Source organism: Dendrobates tinctorius, unplaced genomic scaffold (assembly GCF_039654945.1).
Source record: "Dendrobates tinctorius isolate UK_male_01 unplaced genomic scaffold, ASM3965494v1 ptg000003l, whole genome shotgun sequence".
In the NCBI taxonomy this organism is placed as follows: domain Eukaryota; kingdom Metazoa; phylum Chordata; class Amphibia; order Anura; family Dendrobatidae; genus Dendrobates; species Dendrobates tinctorius.
The window spans coordinates 15,803,104-15,827,526 of record NW_027361671.1 but is presented as its reverse complement, the minus strand read 5'-3'; the positions used below and the strand labels follow the sequence as shown (position 1 = coordinate 15,827,526).

The 24,423-nt window shown below is 45.6% G+C and overlaps 1 long non-coding RNA gene across 1 annotated transcript in view; it reads left to right on the top strand.

The window, feature by feature from the left end:
* The window catches only part of LOC141098007 (uncharacterized), a 345,239-nt gene extending 321,237 nt beyond the window's left edge, over window positions 1-24,002 (top strand). Inside the window, exon 4 of the long non-coding RNA XR_012234136.1 lies at window positions 22,445-24,002. This is a non-coding gene — a long non-coding RNA (uncharacterized lncRNA). The remainder of the gene's footprint in view (window positions 1-22,444) is intronic.
* Window positions 24,003-24,423: the final 421 nt, after the last annotated feature.

The following is a 24,423-nucleotide window of genomic DNA, read 5'->3' as shown; positions in this document are numbered from 1 at the left end:
AAAGTGTGTGCAGAGATTCAAAATCTCCCTTATCCTCTAGTCACTTTGGTCACAGCTGTGCCATCGAGCCTGTGACATAGCGCTCAGATATCAGTGGGCCTCACACAATCCAAAAGTGTCCAGTGTCCACAAGTGTCTGCAGAAATTCAAAATCTCCCCTGTCCTATAGACACCTTGTACCTTGTTTTACATTACTATATAGTTTGTTGGATTTTGTCTACATTTCTACCAAAAATGAGGAAGGCTGGTGGAAGAGGCCGTGGAATTGGGCGGGGGTTGGCAGCTGGTAATGATGGTGTTGGTGGTGGATCTGATGGTAGTGGCAAGAGCAAAATAGGACCGAATGCAGGAGGTGCTGAGCCTGCGTCATCATCTGGCTACATAAGGCCTCGAACGCTTAGTTTTCTAGGAGTTGGCAAACCGCTTTTAAAGCCAGAGCATCAGGAAAAAGTTTTGTCTTACATTGCTGACTAGGCCTCCAGCTCTATCGCCTCCTTTTCTTCAGTTGTAAAAAGTAAAAGCACTGAGTCGTCATTGGAGGCTCATGATCATGAACCACACCTTTCCTTGTGTCCTTCACCCCAACCAAGATTGAAGGATGATGCAGGCCATAGTACTGATTACTCCATGGAGCTGTTTTCACATACCATGCCTAGATTATCAAGTGAAATGGTGAATTACCCAGGCCAAGATGAATCTGACATGGAGTGCACTGATGCACAGCCGCTGATGGATGATTCTGCTGGTACATTCACTCAGAGCACTACATTGTCCTCGCAGTGTACAGAGCCAGATTCTGACCCTGATGAGACTCAGGTGCCCCTTCCCGCACACTATACCACCATACACGGTGACACAGAGGAAGGTGCACATGACATAGAAGAGGAGGTGATGGATGACCCAGTTGTTGACCCAGATTGGCATCCATTGGGGGAAGAGGGTGCTGCTTCCAATAGCTCAGATTAGGAGCATCCACAGCAGACATCAACATCGCAACAGCTGTTATCTGGCAGGCCCGGAGCACTCCAAAGACAGGTTCCAAACATCAAAAGAGTTGCTGGACAGCTTGTCCAGAGGGTCAAAAGATCACAGCGTGCTAGGCTGCTAAATGTCTGCCAAAGTAGGAAGAGTGCAGTGTGGCACTTTTTTGAACAAAATCCTCATGATCCGGCCAAGGTTATCTGTAAGAAGTGCGCAAAGACCTTTAGCCGAGGGAAAAATCTGAAAAATTTGAATACCAGTTGCATGCTTAGACATTTAACCAGCATGTACTTGCAAGCGTGGACACAACACCAAACCTCAAGTGCCACATGTGCAACTGATCACAACGAAGGTAGTCAGCAACGCTACATTGTTTCCCCCACTGTAAGCCTACCGGTTAGCACAGCAGCAAATGTTGAGGTGTCGTTGCAAGGCCACAGCAGTCAGGGAATCCCACTGTTATATCAACGAAAGACTGATTCTAGGCCATCAGAAAGAACACCAACTCCATCACCATCATCAACCCTCTCTCAGTCCGCCCTGTCCACCTCTACTTCCACCATATGCAGCTCTCAAGTCCAGCTCACCCTCCCAGACACTATGAGTAGGTCAAGAAAGTACTCAGTCTCTCATCCGCGTACACTGGGTTTGAACGCCCACATTGCCAAACTAATCTCGTTTGAGATGATGCCCTTTCGGTTGGTGGAAAGCACAGCTTTCCGCGAACTCATGGCCTATGCAGTACCACGCTATGTCCTACCCAGTCGCCACTTCTTATCTCGCAAAGCCATCCCAGCCCTCCACCATCATGTGAAAGACCGCATTGTCCATGCACTCAAGCAGTCAGTGAGCGGAAAGGTGCACCTCACAACTGATGCATGGTTCAGTCAGCATGGCCAGGGCCGTTACATGTCCATCACTGCGCACTGGGTTAATGTGGTGGATGCAGGGTCCACAGGGGACAGCGGTGGTGGGACAGTGCTGCCTAGCCCACGGTATAGGAAACAGTTGGCTGTAGGCGTTCGACCCTCCTCCTCCTCCAGAAGCGAAAGCTCGTCCACAGAGCGCAGTCGTACGAGCACTCCATCTGCAGCTGTCACTGTTGCACATGATGTGTCCCACTATCGAGCAGCTAGTGGAAAGCGTCAGCAGGCTGTGTTGCAGATGATGTGTTTGGGCAACAGACACACCGCCGAGGTGCTGGCCGAGTACTTGAAGCGACAAACTGAGTCATGGCTGGGTAGTGTACATCTTGAGGCAGGCAAGGTAGTTAGTGATAACGGCCGTAATTTTGTGGCAGCCATAGCCCTTTCAAAACTCAGCCATATACCTTGCTTGGCTCACACCTTGAACCTGGTGGTGCAGTGCTTCCTCAAAAATTATCTGGAGTTAACAGCCCTGCTCCAGAAGGTGCGAAGACTGTGCGCGCACATCCGCCGGTCGCCTGTACACTCCGTTCGTATGCAGAAGCTGCAGCGATTGCTCCACCTTCCCAACCACCGCCTCATTATCGACATTGCAACAAGGTGGAACTCCACCCTGCACATGGTGGAGCGGCTGTGCGAGCAGAGGCAGGCCATAATGCATTTGTGGGAGGATACACGGCCAGGCACTTTGAGAGCAGACATGGAGTTGACAGGTGTGCAGTGGTCGAAGCTGAAAGACCTCTGTAAAGTCCTTCAGTGTTTTGAGGAATGCACACGGCTGGTAAGCGCAGACGACGCCATCCTAAGCATGAGCATCCCACTTATGCATCTGCTCATGCAAACTTTGACGCACCTTAAGGAGCAGGCGTCTGCAGCCAATGTTGATGAGGAGGAAGAGGAGGAGGGAATCCTTGATGACATTCAGCCATTGTCTGCTCAGGGACCTCTCCTGGACGAGGTGGAGGAAGAAGAGGAGGAGGATGATGGGGATGATTACTTAGGGGAGGAGGATGCATCTCGTGGGGCAAGTGAAAATGTTGGCGTGGCAAGGTCTGGTACAGGGTTTGTGCGTGACTGGAGGGATGTGGATTTGCCAGAAAGTGCTCCTCCAACCAGCACTCGCAGTGCATCATTGACACCAGGAACATTGGCCCACATGTCAGATTATGCCTTGCAGATCCTAAAAAGGGACCCACGCATTGCCAAAATGATGAACGATGACGACTACTGGTTGGCCAGCATCCTGGATCCACGCTATAAAGGCAAATTACAAAACATCATGCCACAGGAGAACCTTGACCTAATATTGGCTAATAAACAAGCAACTCTGGTAAATCGGTTGCTTGAGGCATTCCCAGCACACAGCAGCGGTGATGGTTCTCACACGAGCCGTACGGGCCGGGGGCAGCTTGGCAGAGGTGTTCGTGGTGCACACAGCAGAAGTGGCGTTGTAGACAGGGGTTTCATGACAATGTTGTGGACTGATTTTTCAAGTACCGCTCACACAACTGGTAATACTGCATCGATGGAAAGTGACAGGAGACAGCAGTTGTCAACTATGGTTACAAACTACTTTTCCTCCCATATCGATGTTCTCCCACACAGGTCATTCCCCTTTGATTATTGGGCCGCTAAACTGGACACCTGGCCTGAATTGGCACAATATGCCTTACAGGAGCTCGCTTGCCCAGCTGCAAGTGTGCTATCGGAAAGAGTCTTCAGTGCAGCTGGATCAATCCTGACAGAAAAAAGGACCCGTCTGTCAACCCAAAATGTGGATGATCTAACCTTCATTAAAATGAACCACGCATGGGTTTCCAAGGATTTTGTCCCACCTTCCTCTGATGACACATAGGGTAACAGAAAAATGGCTTGCTTTGGTCCACCTCTTCCTGGGACTTGACCTATTTCACCTTTTGCATCAGCTGAATGTCCAACATCAACATATGCCACTTTCTAAAACACCCTAACTGTGCTGCCCCCCCCCCCATGGCCGGGGTCACCACCTAGCGCACGACACCGTGCGAGTGCCGTTGCCCTGGACAGGTGGGTAGGCCGACTCTTGGGCGCGGGCACTGGTACAGGGTCCTTCATAGTGCAATCAAGTGTCTCTGACGGTGGTGGTGCACACCCGCCGTCAGACACACCGCCGTACTATGAGGGGCCCAGTGCCAGTACCGACGCCCACGAGTGGGCCCCCCTTGCTTGGGCAGGGCCCCAGCATTTGCAATCTTTACCTCTCCCTGCACCTCCGTTGTGTAGTCTGGGCCGTCAAATCCATACTGTGCCTGACACCGTCTGAGCCTGCCTCCTGATGTATAGACATATATTTTGAATGTGTACGCTATCCATACATGTTATCCGGGGAAACGGTACCCTTTCTAACCTTTGTGCAATCACGTGCAATCCATACTGGGCCTAACACCGTCTGAGCCTGCCTACTGAGACATATATTTTGAATGTGTACGCTATCCATACATGTTATCCGGGGATACGGTACCCTTTCTAACCTTTGTGCAATCACGTGCAATCCATACTGGGCCTAACACCGTCTGAGCCTGCCTCCTGAGACATATATTTTGAATGTGTACGTAATCCATACATGTTATCCGGGGAAACGGTACCCTTTCTAACCTTTGTGCAATCACGTGCAATCCATACTGGGCCTAACACCGTCTGAGCCTGCCTCCTGAGACATATATTTTGAATGTGTACGCTATCCATACATGTTATCCGGGGATACGGTACCCTTTCTAACCTTTGTGCAATCACGTGCAATCCATACTGGGCCTAACACCGTCTGAGCCTGCCTCCTGAGACATATATTTTGAATGTGTACGCTATCCATACATGTTATCCGGGGATACGGTACCCTTTCTAACCTTTGTGCAATCACGTGCAATCCATACTGGGCCTAACACCGTCTGAGTCTGCCTCCTGAGACATATATTTTGAATGTGTACGCTATCCATACATGTTATACGGGGAAACGGTACCCTTTCTAACCTTTGTGCAATCACGTGCAATCCATACTGGGCCTAACACCATCTGAGCCTGCCTCCTGAGACATATATTTTGAATGTGTACGCTATTCATACATGTTATCCGGGGATACGGTACCCTTTCTAACCTTTGTGCAATCACGTGCAATCCATACAGGGCCTAACACCGTCTGAGCCTGCCTCCTGAGACATATATTTTGAATGTGTACGCTATCCATACATGTTATCCGGGGATACGGTACCCTTTCTAACCTTTGTGCAATCACGTGCAATCCATACTGGGCCTAACACCGTCTGAGCCTGCCTCCTGAGACATATATTTTGAATGTGTACGCTATCCATACATGTTATCCGGGGAAATGGTACCCTTTCTAACCTTTGTGCAATCACGTGCAATCCATACTGGGCCTAACACCGTCTGAGCCTGCCTCCTGAGACATATATTTTGAATGTGTACGCTATCCATACATGTTATCCGGGGATACGGTACCCTTTCTAACCTTTGTGCAATCACGTGCAATCCATACTGGGCCTAACACCGTCTGAGCCTGCCTCCTGAGACATATATTTTGAATGTGTATGCTATCCATACATGTTATCCGGGGAAACGGTACCCTTTCTAACCTTTGTGCAATCACGTGCAATCCATACTGGGCCTAACACCGTCTGATCCTGCCTCCTGAGACATATATTTTGAATGTGTACGCTATCCATACATGTTATCCGGGGAAACGGTACCCTTTCTAACCTTTGTGCAATCACGTGCAATCCATACTGGGCCTAACACCGTCTGAGCCTGCCTCCTGAGACTTATATTTTGAATGTGTACGCTATCCACACATGTTATCCAGGGAAACGGTACCCTTTCTAACCTTTCTGCAATCACGTGCAATCCATACTGGGCCTAACACCGTCTGAGCCTGCCTCCTGAGAAATATATTTTGAATGTGTACGCTATCCATACATGTTATCCGGGGATACGGTACCCTTTCTAACCTTTGTGCAATCACGTGCAATCCATACTGGGCCTAACACCGTCTGAGCCTGCCTCCTGAGACATATATTTTGAATGTGTACGCTATCCATACATGTTATCCGGGGATACGGTACCCTTTCTAACCTTTGTGCAATCACGTGCAATCCATACTGGGCCTAACACCATCTGAGCCTGCCTCCTGAGACATATATTTTGAATGTGTACTCTATCCATACATGTTATCCGGGGAAACGGTACCCTTTCTAACCTTTGTGCAATCACGTGCAATCCATACTGGGCCTAACACCGTCTGAGCCTGCCTTCTGAGACATATATTTTGAATGTGTACGCTATCCATACATGTTATCCAGGGAAACAGTACCCTTTCTAACCTTTGTGCAATCACGTGCAATCCATACTGGGCCTAACACCGTCTGAGCCTGCCTCCTGAGACATATATTTTGAATGTGTACGCTATCCATACATGTTATCCGGGGAAACGGTACCCTTTCTAACCTTTGTGCAATCACGTGCAATCCATACTGGGCCTAACACCGTCTGAGCCTGCCTCCTGAGACATATATTTTGAATGTGTACGCTATCCATACATGTTATCCGGGGAAACGGTACCCGTTCTAACCTTTGTGCAATCACGTGCAATCCATACTGGGCCTAACACCGTCTGAGCCTGCCTCCTGAGACCTATATTTTGAATGTGTACGCTATCCATACATGTTATCCGGGGATACGGTACCCTTTCTAGCCTTTGTGCAATCACGTGCAATCCATACTGGGCCTAACACCGTCTGAGCCTGCCTCCTGAGACATATATTTTGAATGTGTACGCTATCCATACATGTTATCCGGGGAAACGGTACCCTTTCTAACCTTTGTGCAATCACGTGCAATCCATACTGGGCCTAACACCGTCTGAGCCTGCCTCCTGAGACATATATTTTGAATGTGTACACTATCCATACATGTTATCCGGGGATACAGTACCCTTTCTAACCTTTGTGAAATCACGTGCAATCCATACTGGGCCTAACACCATCTGAGCCTGCCTCCTGAGACATATATTTTGAATGTGTACGCTATCCATACATGTTATCCGGGGAAACAGTACCCTTTCTAACCTTTGTGCAATCACGTGCAATCCATACTGGGCCTAACACCGTCTGATCCTGCCTCCTGAGACATATATTTTGAATGTGTACGCTATCCATACATGTTATCCGGGGAAACGGTACCCTTTCTAACCTTTGTGCAATCACGTGCAATCCATACTGGGCCTAACACCGTCTGAGCCTGCCTCCTGAGACATATATTTTGCATGAGTACGCTATCCATACATGTTATCCTGGGAAACGGTACCCTTTCTAACCTTTGTGCAATCACGTGCAATCCATACTGGGCCTAACACTGTCTGAGCCTGCCTCCTGAGACATATATTTTGAATGTGTTTGCTATCCATACATGTTATCCGGGGATACGGTACCCTTTCTAACCTTTGTGCAATCACGTGCAATCCATACTGGGCCTAACACCGTCTGAGCCTGCCTCCTGAGACATATATTTTGAATGTGTACACTATCCATACATGTTATCCGGGGATACGGTACCCTTTCTAACCTTTGTGCAATCACGTGCAATCCATACTAGGCCTAACACCATCTGAGCCTGCCTCCTGAGACATATATTTTGAATGTGTACACTATCCATACATGTTAACCGGGGATACGGTACCCTTTCTAACCTTTGTGCAATTACGTGCAATCCATACTGGGCCTAACACCGTCTGATCCTGCCTCCTGAGACATATATTTTGAATGTGTACGCTATCCATACATGTTATCCGGGGAAACGGTACCCTTTCTAACCTTTGTGCAATCACGTGCAATCCATACTGGGCCTAACACCGTCTGAGCCTGCCTCCTGAGACATATATTTTGAATGTGTACGCTATCCATACATGTTATCCGGGGAAACGGTACCCTTTCTAACCTTTGTGCAATCACGTGCAATCCATACTGGGCCTAACACCGTCTGATCCTGCCTCCTGAGACATATATTTTGAATGTGTACGCTATCCATACATGTTATCCGGGGAAACGGTACCCTTTCTAACCTTTGTGCAATCACGTGCAATCCATACTGGGCCTAACACCGTCTGAGCCTGCCTCCTGAGACATATATTTTGAATGTGTACGCTATCCATACATATTATCCGGGGAAACGGTACCCTTTCTAACCTTTGTGCAATCACGTGCAATCCATACTGGGCCTAACACTGTCTGAGCCTGCCTCCTGAGACATATATTTTGAATGTGTTTGCTATCCATACATGTTATCCGGGGATACGGTACCCTTTCTAACCTTTGTGCAATCACGTGCAATCCATACTGGGCCTAACACCGTCTGAGCCTGCCTCCTGAGACATATATTTTGAATGTGTACACTATCCATACATGTTATCCGGGGATACGGTACCCTTTCTAACCTTTGTGCAATCACGTGCAATCCATACTGGGCCTAACACCATCTGAGCCTGCCTCCTGAGACATATATTTTGAATGTGTACTCTATCCATACATGTTATCCGGGGAAACGGTACCCTTTCTAACCTTTGTGCAATCACGTGCAATCCATACTGGGCCTAACACCGTCTGAGCCTGCCTCCTGAGACATATATTTTGAATGTGTACGCTATCCATACATGTTATCCGGGGAAACAGTACCCTTTCTAACCTTTGTGCAATCACGTGCAATCCATACTGGGCCTCACACCATCTGAGCCTGCCTCCTGAGACATATATTTTGAATGTGTACGATATCCATACATGTTATCCGGGGAAACGGTACCCTTTCTAACCTTTGTGCAATCACGTGCAATCCATACGGGGCCTAACACCATCTGATCCTGCCTCCTGAGACATATATTTTGAATGTGTACGCTATCCATACATGTTATCCGGTGAAACGGTACCCTTTCTAACCTTTGTGCAATCACGTGCAATCCATACTGGGCCTAACACCGTCTGAGCCTGCCTCCTGAGACATATATTTTGAATGTGTACGCTATCCATACATGTTATCCGGGGAAACGGTACCCTTTCTAACCTTTGTGCAATCACGTGCAATCCATACTGGGCCTAACACCGTCTGAGCCTGCCTCCTGAGACATATATTTTGAATGTGTTTGCTATCCATACATGTTATCCGGGGATACGGTACCCTTTCTAACCTTTGTGCAATCACGTGCAATCCATACTGGGCCTAACACCGTCTGAGCCTGCCTCCTGAGACATATATTTTGAATGTGTACGCTATCCATACATGTTATCCGGGGATACGGTACCCTTTCTAACCTTTGTGCAATCACGTGCAATCCATACTGGGCCTAACACCATCTGAGCCTGCCTCCTGAGACATATATTTTGAATGTGTACTCTATCCATACATGTTATCCGGGGAAACGGTACCCTTTCTAACCTTTGTGCAATCACGTGCAATCCATACTGGGCCTAACACCGTCTGAGCCTGCCTCCTGAGACATATATTTTGTATGTGTACGCTATCCATACATGTTATCCGGGGAAACAGTACCCTTTCTAACCTTTGTGCAATCACGTGCAATCCATACTGGGCCTAACACCGTCTGAGCCTGCCTCCTGAGACATATATTTTGAATGTGTACGCTATCCATACATGTTATCCGGGGAAACGGTACCCTTTCTAACCTTTGTGCAATCACGTGCAATCCATACTGGGCCTAACACCGTCTGAGCCTGCCCCCTGAGACATATATTTTGAATGTGTACGCTATCCATACATGTTATCCGGGGAAACGGTACCCGTTCTAACCTTTGTGCAATCACGTGCAATCCATACTGGGCCTAACACCGTCTGAGCCTGCCTCCTGAGACATATATTTTGAATGTGTACGCTATCCATACATGTTATCCGGGGATACGGTACCCTTTCTAACCTTTGTGCAATCACGTGCAATCCATACTGGGCCTAACACCGTCTGAGCCTGCCTCCTGAGACATATATTTTGAATGTGTACGCTATCCATACATGTTATCCGGGGAAACGGTACCCTTTCTAACCTTTGTGCAATCACGTGCAATCCATACTGGGCCTAACACCGTCTGAGCCTGCCTCCTGAGACATATATTTTGAATGTGTACACTATCCATACATGTTATCCGGGGATACAGTACCCTTTCTAACCTTTGTGCAATCACGTGCAATCCATACTGGGCCTAACACCATCTGAGCCTGCCTCCTGAGACATATATTTTGAATGTGTACGCTATCCATACATGTTATCTGGGGATACGGTACCCTTTCTCACCTTTGTGCAATCACGTGCAATCCATACTGGGCCTTACACCGTCTGAGCCTCCCTCCTGATGTATAGACATATATTTTGAATGTGTACGCTATCCATACATGTTATCTGGGGATACGGTACCCTTTCTCACCTTTGTGCAATCACGTGTAATCCATACTGGGCGTGAGAACGGCTGGCGAGCTGTTAAGCAAGCTACAGCACCTGTGGTTTGCACACGTAAGTTTTTCATTTTTTCAGGAATGACGGTTAGGCCTAATTCCGGAACTGCGGTTGACCTGCACTTACTGGGAAATCATTGTTCGCGGGTAATAATTTTAATCAGTGATCCCCATCACTAACGTTGTTCAGCGGGTTATCTGCACCTGTAAGCGACAAACGCTGGCCTTTTCAGTGTAGCGCACATGCAGCCACGGACATGTAAGGGCATGACACACCAGTTATTGGCCAATCTCATGTGCCAGAGCCTCACGTGTCCCTCTAGTAAGCCGGACTCGGACCGCGGGGCATGACGGAGTCTCGTTCGTTAACGGAATTAAGCTTGCAATGTGTGCATCTGTTCTGTAGCTGGCATGGTTGAGGTTTCCCAGGTGGAGTCGAATTTAACCGTAGGCTCCACTCCTGGTGCCCTTCTGGACATTCCTTTAAGGTTCAGCTTTGCAACCATACTGCCCACGTAAAACAAACACTTTGCCTTCATGAACGCTGTTTGGAGGGTCATGACTCGTGGGAATAATGCCGCCCAATCAGTTAACCTGCTAGAGAGATCCTTCGTTGCTCCCAAGCATGACATCACACTCCCTAGGAAGAAGGTAATGCCACTGTGGCGACCGTACTCCTGGGGGCGACACAAGTGCACTGATGCCCAGCCACTGCTCGATGAATCTGCTGGTACATTGACCCAGACCACTACATTCCCCTCGCACGCTACACGACCTGAATCTGACCCTGATGAAACTCAGGTTACCCTTCCCATATACAGTTCCATCTTACACGGTGACAAAGAGGAAGCTGCAGATGAAAGTGCAGGTTCAGCCCACCCGCCATCAGACACACCCCCGTACTATCAGGGGCCCTGTGCCAGTGCCGTCGCCAACGATTGGGCCCCCCTTGCTTGCTCAGGATCACAGCACTTGCAAAGTTGAAATACTGTGCAGTGAGATGGAAGATGGGGACGACGAGGAATCCAGACAAGTACAGGGATTCCCTAGTGAGGAGACTTATTTGATTGTTTTCAATGTTGGGACAGCAATTTTTGGGGAGCACTATACTCTGGAGAATGATAGATGGGGCCCACCATACACTGGAACATTCCAAAGGTGGACATCAGACACTGGAGCAGCATTTACAGGGCCCATTATACACCAGAGCATTAGAAATGGGGCCCATTATGTTTGGAGCATTATTTGGGCCCATAAGACAGTGGAGCTTCATCCATGGGGACCAACATATACTGTAGCATTATGTGGAGCTCATCATATACTGTTTCAAACATTATATGGGACCAATGATTCTGTATGGAGAAATAGATGGGCCTCGTCATGAGATGTAAAAAGTGAGGCATTTTTCATTGTACTATACCGCTATTTCTCTGCCGTATCGGAGCATGATGAGTTGTGGTATGTGTTAAAGGGGCGCTCTTTCGCCCAGGGCACATGAAAACCTGGAGCCAGCCCTCCCCCCCACAGTCTGTAGCCAAATAACCCCCATTTTTCAGTGCGTAACTTGTATTATGAAGTTAATTAAGGTTGACAAGCTTAAGTAAGAAGAATTGATGCTTTTGGCATTCAAATGGGCACTGTAGGTGTGTTTCCTCTCCTCCTCTCACTGCTGACTTTTATTCCCCATTGACTTACATTGGGTTTCGTGTTTCGGGACGACCCCGACTTTTCCCTATAATCGGACGATCTTGCTCGACCCGACTTTTGGAAAAGTCGGGTTTCACGAAACGAAACGCGACCCTAAAAAACCAAAAGTTGCTCAACTCTAATCAGAAGTAATCCACGTAGTAGGGTAATTAGGTCCCCCTAGTTTTTGGGACAGGGAAGAAGCCCCTGGCACCGTGTATTCTGACAACAGAGTTATGACAGTAGTATAATATTCTATTATGATTTCAGTTTTAAAATCTCCAATATAAATCTTTGGATCATTACAAAACTGAGCTCTGATAACCATACTGTAATTCAACCAAGCTATCCATTTCTGTGATTATCACATGACCGGGATCAATGTTAATCATCTGGTAATAAGCCATAAAAAATATAGGTCTTAAAATTAGCATGTTGGAAAGCTGGATAACTTTGAATTACTTTGGAGTTTGCTGGTAAGTGTATAAATAAAAATTTCTGTGTTTAAAACAGATGCATTTTTAAATCATGACCTTAAATCAAGGTGTTTACACAAGAGTTCAATACATCCATACTAAAAACATAACCTCCTTGTGGTATACCTAGACCAAAGAAACTTCCCAATAATAAAATTTGAGTGTCCTCACTTGTTGATACCTTTTAATGGTTAACTTATGGAGCGCCCCGCAGGGCGTTAGGTTACTTGGTACCGGGCCCGTTGACTTCAATGGGGGATGTCACGGCGGCGGTGACCCGGTCCGTGGCCCTGAGACGTCCAGTCATAAAATAGGGGAAAGTTGTGTGGTATTTAAGCGTGACGCCACCCGTGGTGTTCGGCAATTAATGGCCGACGCTGCGGTTTTTGGTCCCCTGGGGCTGATGGTGACCCAGCCAAGATGGTTCAGCTCCCCATGGGTAGAGCGAAGAGCTCCAGGGCAAATATATTTGATTAATAGTTCAGATGGCTGTGACCAATGGATTGCAGAGAAATAAGAGAAGGACACAGAGAGGTGCAGTTTCTTTACCTTTTACTTGCAAGGGGTTGCAATCCAGAGTACCACATACAGGTGATAGATTGAGTCCGGCTCACCTGGAGGCATTCAGGGAATCCACCCTGCTGGGTGGGGTTTTGGGACCTTCCTTCTGCGCTTTGTGTGTGGGTCTCTGCTGTTTGTAACTAAGCTGCGACCCTCTATTGCGTGATGGTTTCTCTAACCTGTATGGCTGTCAATGTGAGCCTATTCCACGGGTACTGTCCTTTTCACAGTCAGCCCCGGGTTCCTGATCCGCTGCCGTGCCTTCAGGTGTACAATGTCGCTCAGGAACTTATAGTCCCCTGTACTTCCAGATTCGGCGGTCAGGACATAAAGCTCCTGCCCACCCAGGACTCTGGCGTCCCTTTCTCTCTTTTAGCGCTTCACTCTGGGGTCTGCTATATGCAGTTTTTAGCTTCCCCTGAGCCTCTTGTCTCTGCTCCTGTCCTTCCCCTCCTCACAGATCAGCTTCCCATCTTCACCTGACTGGATCTTCCAGAAAGAGCCTTCACCTCAGGATTAACTGTCTTGTCATCAGCTCAGGCTGCTCTCCTTTCCATGACAACTCCCTGTTTGCTCTCTCACCTGACTACTTGCTGACTCACTAACCCCATCTGCTGGCCAGAATTTATAAGGCAGCTCCCCTTTGTGACCTGCAGCAGGAATTGTCATGTAATCTATGTTACCTGGCATGGGGACCCCCCTCCTGCCTCCAGGCATGACTTTACCCCTTAGAGGGAGGCAATGTCACTGTGACAACAGGACTCTTGGTTGTCACACTTATCTTGCCATTTAGCCTTTAAAAGGTATCAACTCCTAAGGACTCTCAATTTTTTTTTTTTTATATCCAGTGGCTAACAGTTCAAAAACATACGTTTCTTTCTCAGTAAGACGCAGACTAGGAATTGTGGGTCAATAAAAGGGGTTTATTTCTTAATAACCTGGACAAAACTCCATCTGTGCCTACATCTTGCTGGTGACATGCCATTTTGTTCAGAAAGACCAAGGCTGATGATATAAAGCAGAACGGTAGGACATTTTCAACCTGTTACTGTATTGTACGGGATTCTGGAAAACTGCCACAGATGATTCAGTGTAAACCTAAACTGCCCTCTTACCGACCCATCTGACAACCAAAATGCTTGTTCTATACCATCTTGAGATGAGAGAAAAAATATCCAGGCCAATGGAATTAAGATGGACACCATCCCCTCTTAAGACATCATTAATGTCCCCATCTAATTCTCTATATACATGTTTGGATATCCGCACATTTAAAAGCCATTTGCTGTTTGAGAAACTGAGGGTTTCCGAGCCCCTCTCCATCATTTTCTTGGCACAATATCTGACTAAATGATCCCCACCTGCCAAAAGAAATGTATCACTTTTAAAATATCCTGTTTAATCAATGCAATGAGCTCAACCACGTTTATGTTGCCATAGCGTTCCTCCCGGCATGAATAACTCAATTAATGTCATCATGTCTCTAGTTTATCTGAGCAATCTCTGGTAGGATCTGTACCCACTACATTCCATAGAACCCTTTCCAAAATCTTTGGAATGCTCGTAGGCTCAACTTTGACCCACCTGGGTGTTCCTTTGCTCTCTTCTTTGCCCAATATATTAATGTCCTAAAATCCATAAAGCTGGTGCCAAATGTTGTCTAACACCTGTAAAAAAAGTAAAGTAAACAAGTGCAAACTAACTTCAACTTCAGTGTCTAACTACAAATTTTTTAACCACCTCAGTAAGTACAAACCTGTAAATATAATACACAGCAAATATTTCAAAAGAATAGTACATTTTTTATTGATTACATGATTAAAATCAACATGGAAAACATAAAAATATTATATAAATAATGCAGAGAAAAAGAAAAAGGGTAAGTCCTCATAAAATGCAGTCACATAGGCTGACTAATACAATGGTCATTGGATTGAACAAGATGTCAGAATACAATAATATATTAGCAAAACAGACAATAAAATTTTTTACAAAGTTGCATTGTATATTTAATTTTATCAAATTGAATATAAAGTGACGTGCAAAATCATGAAAGAAAATAAATAACCCAATATTAAATAGAAGAGGGAAATGATAATAAAAAAATCAATCTACATTGAAAAGCCAAGCAGCCTGGAATATAAATAGAGTCTGTGCTGCATAAGTTGCAGTTGTCCAGCTGTAGCTGCACATATGTCACCACATGTAGCAGAAGGTTCCTGCAAGTGTAAAACCTGTAAAAGGACATGCCTAGCCACAAACAAGTGTACAGATCGCATGGCAAAGATATGATGACCAGAGATAAGAAGATACAAAGAGATGGTAAGATGAAACAAAGTAAATATTAATCCACAGTGAGTATACCTGTCAACGCGCGTTTTGCATACGGCTTAAAAGGGGAATACTCGTTAAGTAATGAAATCAGGTCTTATATAAGACTTATGTATATGATGCCTTATACTCCTCCATCACTGCATCAATGCAGAATGAGTGGTCCCCTTGGCATAGTTTAAACCCATCTCTGGTACACATGCTTTGAAAACTTTGATAAACTAGATTGTGTAAGAGTTGCACCTAATTTGTGAACTAAAAAGTTTCACTTACTGCCTTAGCCCACGAAAACTCTGATGTAATCTTAAATGAGCATTAATAAGCAGCCAAGATTCCCTGCAGATGATATTGGTCTTAGATCTACAAACATGAACTATGACATAACTCTGAAGTAACATCTCTTGCTCCTAAACTGGCCTCCTTGTATCACAAGTGGAATACTCCTTCTTCCACCCTTTTTGGAATCTGTTTAATTAAAAAATGTTTTGCTGTGTCCCGGGCCCCATGTAGCTGAAGAAAAAAAATGCTATTTTGGAAAGGCCCTAATGAATTTTTCTTGCTGATGCTCTCTGAAAGCTACAGTATGCCTGCTGTTACAAAGTAATGTCTAGAAGAGCTCCTTCCTATTTACTAGGTGCACCTCCAGCTAAGGCTAGGTTTACATTTGATGATGACCAAGCTGCAGAGGGCTGTGGACTTCCTCCGTGGAGCTCCGCCCACTGCCGCACCTCCTCTGATCAGCTCCGCCTACGTCTGCATGTGGCCTGTATACCTATCTTTAACATTGGGTACGCAGGCCATGCGGATGTATGCAGATGCCTCCGCATGCATCGTTTTGACGATGCTGCGACCCCATCCAATTCCAACATTTTGCGTTTGACGTGGGTCACCGCAGCGTACCCAATGTTAAAGATAGGTACGCAGGCCACATGCAGATGTAGGTGGAGCTGACTGGAGGAGGTGCGGCAGTGGGTGGAGCTTCACGGAGGAAGTCCGCAGCCCTCCGCAGCTCGGCCATCCGCAAATGTGAACCTAGCCTAAGGACAGTTAATGTGACCATGCACTACTATAACTCCTCCAAATAGAACCAAAGAATTCTACAACAATTTCACCAATCCTTCTCTACCAGGCAAACAAAAACAGAGGGCAGGCAAGGTACACACTTAACTTTTGCTGTCGGATATAATTCACAAAAGCACAGCAGCTGGAAATGAGAAAGCACATCAAAAAGAATATTTTTGGCTCCCAGAATGAATTAATCTTTAAACCATGTTACCTTGAAAACAACACAGAAATAGATGTTTAAATAAAGCCAGTGCTAGGAGAGAAGAGGCTGATTGTGTAATGACCGCTTGTACCACTGACGAGTTGTTCAACCAAAAACAAATTCTAATATTCAATACAATCAAACCCCATACCTTTACTTCTAAGACTATGTTTAATGGTTTAAAACTTTCAAATTTTAGGTGATTGCCAAACTCTGCCAGTATTAAGGCTACTTTTCACATCACCATCTGTTGCCCAGTATTGTTCTAAAACTATGAATCAAGGCTATGGATGAGTGGACCCATGAATGTTCAGGTTAGTCAAATTCAGCCATGCTAGAGTTGAAAGTTTGGTCCAGTACACGAATTTGACTCCAAACCCAATAGAAGTCAACTTTGGGGCTTTAAAATTGATAAAAAATGGTCATAGTAAGGGCTAGGGGGCTGGAAAAGTAAGCTAAATGGGGGTATGAGCAGGGCAAGTGCCCCCTACAAACAAATTTGGATGAGTAAATGACTTAAAACAAAAGAGAATCCCCCAAAATAAGCAAATATTTGGGGACAAATCTAAATAGTTTGCGAAGTGGATTGGATTAAAAAAAATTTGAAGATGATACCCTGAACCACGATGGCCACGTACAAATGGATGGAACACTGAAACTGCAAATGGTCATTGAATCAGTTAATTTGGATTACATTTTTTAAACTTATGGCTACAGATTGCCATAAAGTCATGAACCAATAAAGGAATGCATGGAAAGCCTGACAGAGATGCCACATAGGCCCTCATGTCTTCGCCCCTAACCTGAGCGACCCTGTGCATTGCCTTGGGTGCATTAGTTGATGAGGCAGGGTGGCCATGGTGTCCTTCACCTCACTCTTGCCATGCAATTGGTGTTTTCTCCCTCTTCACACTAGACCTTGGAAATCAAGGTCCCAGAGTCTGGACGAAGAGTGGAGAGACAGACAATCAAAGCTGCTTAAGGTCTAGTGCAGTGGGTCCCAAACTCCAGTTCTCACGGACCCCAGCAGGTCATGTTTTCAGGATTTCCATAGTGTTACACATGTGAGAGAATTCCTGATGCCTTGATGATACTTCCATCACCTGTGAAATACTAAGGAAATACTGTAAACATGACATGTTGGGGGCCGTGAGGACTGGAGTTTGGGAAACACTGGTCTAGTGTGAAGTTTCCACAGTTAGTGATGGTTTGGGGAGCCATGTCATCTGCTGGTGTAGGTCCACTGTGCCTTATCAAGACCAAAGTCAGCGCAGCCATCTTCCAGGAAAATTTAGAGCACGTCATGCTTCCCTATGCTGACAAGCTTTTTGCAGATGGAAATGTAATTCTCCAGCAGAACTTGGCACCTGTCCACACTGCTAAAAGTACCAATACATGGTGTAAAAACAACACTATCACTGTGCTTAATTGGCCAGCAAACTCACCTTACCTTAACCCCATAGAGAATCTATGGGGTATTGTCAAGAGGAGGATAAGAGACACCAGACCCAACAATGCAGATGAGCTGAAGGCTGCTATCAAAGCAACCTGGGCTTCCATAACACCTCAGCAGTGCCACAGGATGATCGCCTCCATGCCACGCCGCATTGATGCAACAATTAATGCCAAAAGAGCCTCGACCAAGTATTGAGTGCATTTACTGAATATAGATTTCAGTAGGGAAACATTTCAGATTTTAAAATCATTTTTTTAAGCTGGTGTAATAAAGTATTCTAATTTACTGAGAAAATGACTTTTGGGTTTTCATTGGCTGTAAGCCATAATCATCAACATTAACAAAAATAAACACTTGAAATACATCACTCTGTTTTTAATGAATCTATCTAATATATGAGTTTCACTTTTTGTATGGAAGATCTGAAATAAATTAACTTTTTGACGATATTCTAATTTTGTGAGATGCACCTGTATGTGACCAGAATGAACACTCACTTCCAGCAGAAGATACCAATATGACAAAACAAAAAACACAACAAGGTGCAAAAAACAAGAACATGATGGCCACATCCATGTCTCTTATTTTATGCTCTTTTATTTTTTAAGTGTTTTTTAGGCAAAATACTCCCACAAACACGGTTGCAGATTAGAAATTTTTGTTTTGCCGTAAAGTAATATCATGCATAGGTGCATGAGTATAAAAACCTATTTTGACACACAGTACTATCACAAATATGGGTGCATAAAAGTAGAAAGTTTTGTTTGGATGCACATGACTTTCACCGACACGGTTGCAGACTAGGGATGAGCGAGCATTAAAATGATCAGGTGCTCATTGCTCGAACTCAGCAAATTCCTAATACTCGCATACTTGTTTCGAGTAACGAGAATAATGGGGGTCAATGGGAAGTATGAGTTTTTTTCTGGCAAACCCTAAAAAGAGGTCTGGGGGGCAGTGAAAATGTTCAAATGGATGGGAATAGTGCTGCACGGAAGGAGAACAGCATGGGGAAAACCTCTGGAAGCATCTCTGACTGCCTGATTGCTGCTGAGAACAATGGTGTCACACTTTTACTCCACTTTAAGAAGTGACAATAAAACATTCCAAACGACGAGAAATTGCATTTTACAGGAGCAAAAATGTTAAGAAACAGCCTAAAGACTGATGGATCGAATATGTTAGACTTGTGATTTTGGAATGCTGTCCGCCGTGAGAGAATTAAAGATGGCAGCCAACTGTGATTTTGAAGTGTCTGCCATAGAAGAAATAGAGATGGCTGCTGACCGAGACTGTGAATTTGAAATATTTGGTGTGCTGACTGAACTAGAAGAAATGGAGCAGCCAGCTGACAGTGATATTGAGATTTGTGACTTTGAAATTGAGACTTGTGATATGTTGCCCGCCCTGACAGGATTGCGGATGGCGGGTGCTGTGGATTCAGGAATGGTGCTGACCGTGGCCGAAAAGATGGCAGCTGTTGGCGTGAAAAGTAAAGACAAGGCTGCTTATTGTGGGAATCACCCTGGAAAGTTGGTGCCAGAAGAAAGAAGGTCACACCCCATTGTGACAGATGCTCACCCAGAATGGGTGCAGGCGAAGAAGGAGCTGCTGCCCTTACAGTCTGAACAGGAGAAACGGGTGGAGCAGCAAGGAATGACTCCAACCACGACTGGGTGAAACCCGAAAAAGATGGACTGTCTGTCAGAGGATGAGACACCATTACTGGCTGGCATGGAGAGGTGCAGCATGTCCTACCGTGGCGGTATCGGCCAGATTGGAGGCACTCCAAGGCCCGGGCGGCGATGGGCCTGAGTTTCGAGGCCTGGAGGTCAGAAAAGCTGGAAGAGCAACACCCATGGAAGTGGCCAAGTCATCAACCAGCTGAGGATGAGGATGTGGTGGGAACCCTGAAGAGTGCAGAGGATCCTGGAGGCGGCCTTGCAGAGGATCATGACGGTCATGATCTCCGATGCTGATGGCCATGCAAGAGGACACTACCAGCGGCTGTGGCGATGAGTAAGGGACCCCTGTCCGGCCAACCTGCTGCTTTGCCCTCGGCCTACTCACCGACCATTGCCCCGCCATCTTCCACGGAAGCGTCCTGGCTGCTGACCCCGTTGTCATCTCCGGAGGTGCCTCAGTGGCCAACTTCGTCATCTTCCCTGGCCACGTCGGCACCTGCGCTTTCCCAGGTTGCACCCATTCCATCTGACAGTCGCGTCCTGAATGCAGAGGAGCCCTGTGTGCCTATGGAGGCTGAGTAGATCCATGAGGTGATTTGGGAGAAAAGGCGGTGGGAGTGCAGCATCCGTGAGGAGCTGCAGTGCCCCGGCGGAGGAACCACAGCAGGCCAGATGACCCACGGCCTTGTCAGGTATCTAAACCGGAACAGGGGTTATGGCTGTGTACAAGAGCTGGAGACCGGAGCCAAGGTCTACATTAATGGTGGCTCCCTCATGTTTAATGGCCCCCTTTCGGGAAGGGGATTATTTGGAATTTATAAAGGAGCCCTACGTCCACCACAGGAGACCCCAGGTGTGGAACGGCCAGCTGCTACAGATGCAGCTGCCCCAGCCACACAGGAAAGAACGGTACCTCAGGGCAGTGAGGTGGCCACAGATGTGTCAACAGAGCCAGAGGCTCAAGGAGCTACAGGAATGCCACTGGAGGGAGTGTGGAGCTGGAAGAACAATGGGGATTCCTCTTCCTCCAATGGTTCCTCATCTAATATCTATATTGTGGTGCAGGGGCCAAATACAACCCACTATGCAACTCAGCGGCCGTGTACAAACTGAGCGGCCCCTTTAAAATTTGATATTGCACCCAGAGTAAGGGACCGTAAGCCCTATATGGTGCCCAAGGACAATGGTGTCAAATGTGGCCACCTGGTAATGACCAGGATTGTTTGTTTTCCCCTTCTCCCAGTTTTTGTACCCTATTTGTGCCTCCCTTACTGGATAACAGGACCAGAACCCCATGGGGGTTAGTAGCAGTGGACTCCCGATGTGGCTGCTGGATTGTGTGCTCCTGAACTTTGCCCCCACTTTAACCCTTGGACTGGCCCATGTTTAACATGCAGCCCACCATTGCTAAAAGGGCCCATGGTCCACAGAAAGGAGGGAGGGGAAGACTGTCCCCAGAGGACTATGGCAACATCAAGGACTGTCGGGTCTGAATGAGGCCTACTTCAAAGACTTTGGCCGCTCGTGTTAAAGGGCCCATCGGCTCTTATGGAACTATGTGTGGCCTATAAACTGTGAATTGTTTCCCCATATTCATATGGTACACTGCAGAAAGGATGTGGAACTATGTGTGGCCTATAAACTGTGAATTGTTTCCCCATATTCATATGGTACACTGCAGAAAGGATGTGGATTTTTGACCGCGCTGCCAAAATAATAAATTTCCTAGATGTAGTGAAAGTTCAATAGTGGTTTAATCGATCATGGCCTCAGACCATCCCTGCTTAACTCTGAGGCATGGCCAGAACCACTTGGAGAGGTCATTGTGTGATGGCAGCAATGCCTTCTGGATTGAGGGGTTTCAGAGGAGGATCACTCCGATGCTGAAGTATAATCTCAGCTGCAAGTTCACCTCCTTGAACTGAAGCATGTATTTCTTCTGTAATTTTTGGGGTGTCTACTCCTTTTTGTTGTCAGTTCACTGCCATGTAATTCATCTAAAAGAGAAACCTCACTGCAAATGACAGATCCATGGCAAGAAATTTCTCCCTGTATACTGAGTGAAACAGACAGATTTCCCTGTGTTCAGCCTATGTTATGATACACAACCAATTGATACAAGGACAAGGTATCGCCCCGTCTATGAACTACTCTAGTTTTGTCCTTGCTGTGTGACCTGTCACTACTACTCCTCTAAGTCCTAGTTTGACCACTAGCTAAGGAAATGCTCGAAGCCTGGGAGGTTCTTTTATTTATTTCTCTATCCTGAGAAAGTGTTGCCCAGTTTCCCTACCTAATCAACCTCCTCACATTTCTTCTAGTTTTGTGCCTTTACCCTTGTCGTCACTGTCTCTAACCTTTTGTCTCCACTCATCTGTTCTGTCGTGCAATGTTTTAATGTTTTCTTATTAGGTGCTCCTGCTGGCACTGTCCCCTGCAGCCTCTGCCTGTTGTCTCGAGCTATCTCCCATTATGGATGTTCCTCACCTGTGCTTCCCATCTGTTCACCATGTTTAGTATGTTACATCTTCTTGCATTTCCCAAAGGTAGCTCACCATTCTCCTCTTTTCTTCCCACAGCATGCTGAACCACCGGACTCGAGCTGAGCCTGAATGGTTCTCACGTACGTCTCCGCAGCCTACCTCTTTCCGCATGGACCTCTTCCATCACTCTCAGCGGTAGAATCCTCAGAGGTTCAATGCCCTACAATATCTTTTCCAGTCACCTGGGACCTTTGGATTCCAAGTTGGAAAGTATCTGCAGTGTCAATGCTTCTATCTTTACCAGGCCCAGTGTGCCGCTGTGCTTCAGAAACCTATTACAGCCCATGGTAATTGATCCCGCTCCATCTCTCCCCCTTGTATTTATACCTAAAAATTCCTCTTCTTCAGCATTTTTTATGCTTTAAAATCCTGTCCAGTCATTTTATTTCCCCCTATCCTAACACCTCCCCTTTTAAAACAACGCCCTTACAGTCCTTGTCTTCATCCTTATACTGATAGGGGATGTCTAGTATGTCATTTTATGATAGTTTTAGCCAGCTCCACTGAAATGGGCAGAGATTAGAAGATGCTGGGGTGGGATGAGGTGTGGCAGCGACCACCTAACAAATTCATTAAAAGTTCCCTGACTAGCGTAACAATTCTAGCAAAATGCCCAAGGTGCCAGTGATAAAATGCGCCTAATTCATTAAGTGACGTGTGCTTGTTAATGAATTTGGCGCATCTTATTCTTGCATGTCCATCATCACCAGTCTTAATGAATCAGAGCAATAGTATTCCTTATTAAAGAAAAAAAATGTTATCCCTCAAAGTCATTTGATTTCACTGAAGCATAGCAATATGGATAGAGGAACATAGAGTGCAGTTATTTTTTTAAATTCTATATTTATTATGCTCTGGGGTCTGCTGAGATCCCAGAGCATAACGTACATTCAATTTGCATTGAACAACCATGATGCAAATCTAATTTCCCTGTTAAATTCGCATGATTTGCAGATTTTGAATCTTAGCAGATTGAATCTTTTTCTAATTAGTATGTCTCTTAGATGTGACATTAGTATGATGAATGATGAGAGGATGAAGACTTAAACACAATTTACACCTTTGCACATTTTTTTTTACTGTTCAATCACTCCTTAAATGCAAATTTAAGCAACTTTCCATATACTATACAGTAAAGTATTTTTTACCATTTTACTGCTACTGAGTGTCTAAAAGTCCATCAGTTAGCCGATTGATCTGAAAAAATGTTACATTTATGGAAGAGTTCAATTTTTACAGCTCTCAATGCTCCCTTCTCACAGTGTTAGATGTAAGAGTAGGGAGTGCGGGGGTGTTGTAGATATATCTCCACAGAATGGAGAGGAGAGAAAGTATCCACAGTATCAGGGAAGGGAGAAAAAAATGGCTGTACATGAATAGGAAACCACTTGATGAGGAAATAAGTGCATGAAAGAAGCAACTTTCATACACACATGTTCAAAATTGTTGGTAGCCCTCATTTAATGACAGAAAAGCCTACAATGGTGACAGAAATAACTTGAATCTGACAAAAGTAATAATAAATCAAAAATCTATGAAAATGAACAAATGAAAGTCAGACATTGCTTTTCAACAATGCTTCCACAGAATTTAAAAAATAAAATAAAACTCATGAAATAGGACTGGACAGAAATGATGGTACCCCTGGAAATAATGTGATAAAAGGGACATGTTAAATCACGTTGTGTCCACTAATTGGTATCACAGGTGTCTGCAATCTTGGAATCAGTGAGTGGGCCTGTATAGAGGGCTACAGATACTCACTGTGCTGTTTGGTGACATGGTCCTCTCAATAATGTACTTGCAACCACCTGAAAACTACAGCGGGTATGGAAAGTGTTCAGACACCTTTAAATTTTTCACTCTTTGCTTCATTGCAGCCATTTGGTAAATACAAAAAAGTTCAATTTTTTCTCATTAATGTAGACTCTGCACTCCATCTTGACTGAAAAAAACAGAAATGTAGAAATGGTTCCAAATTTATTAAAATAGAAAAACTGAAACTTCACATGGTC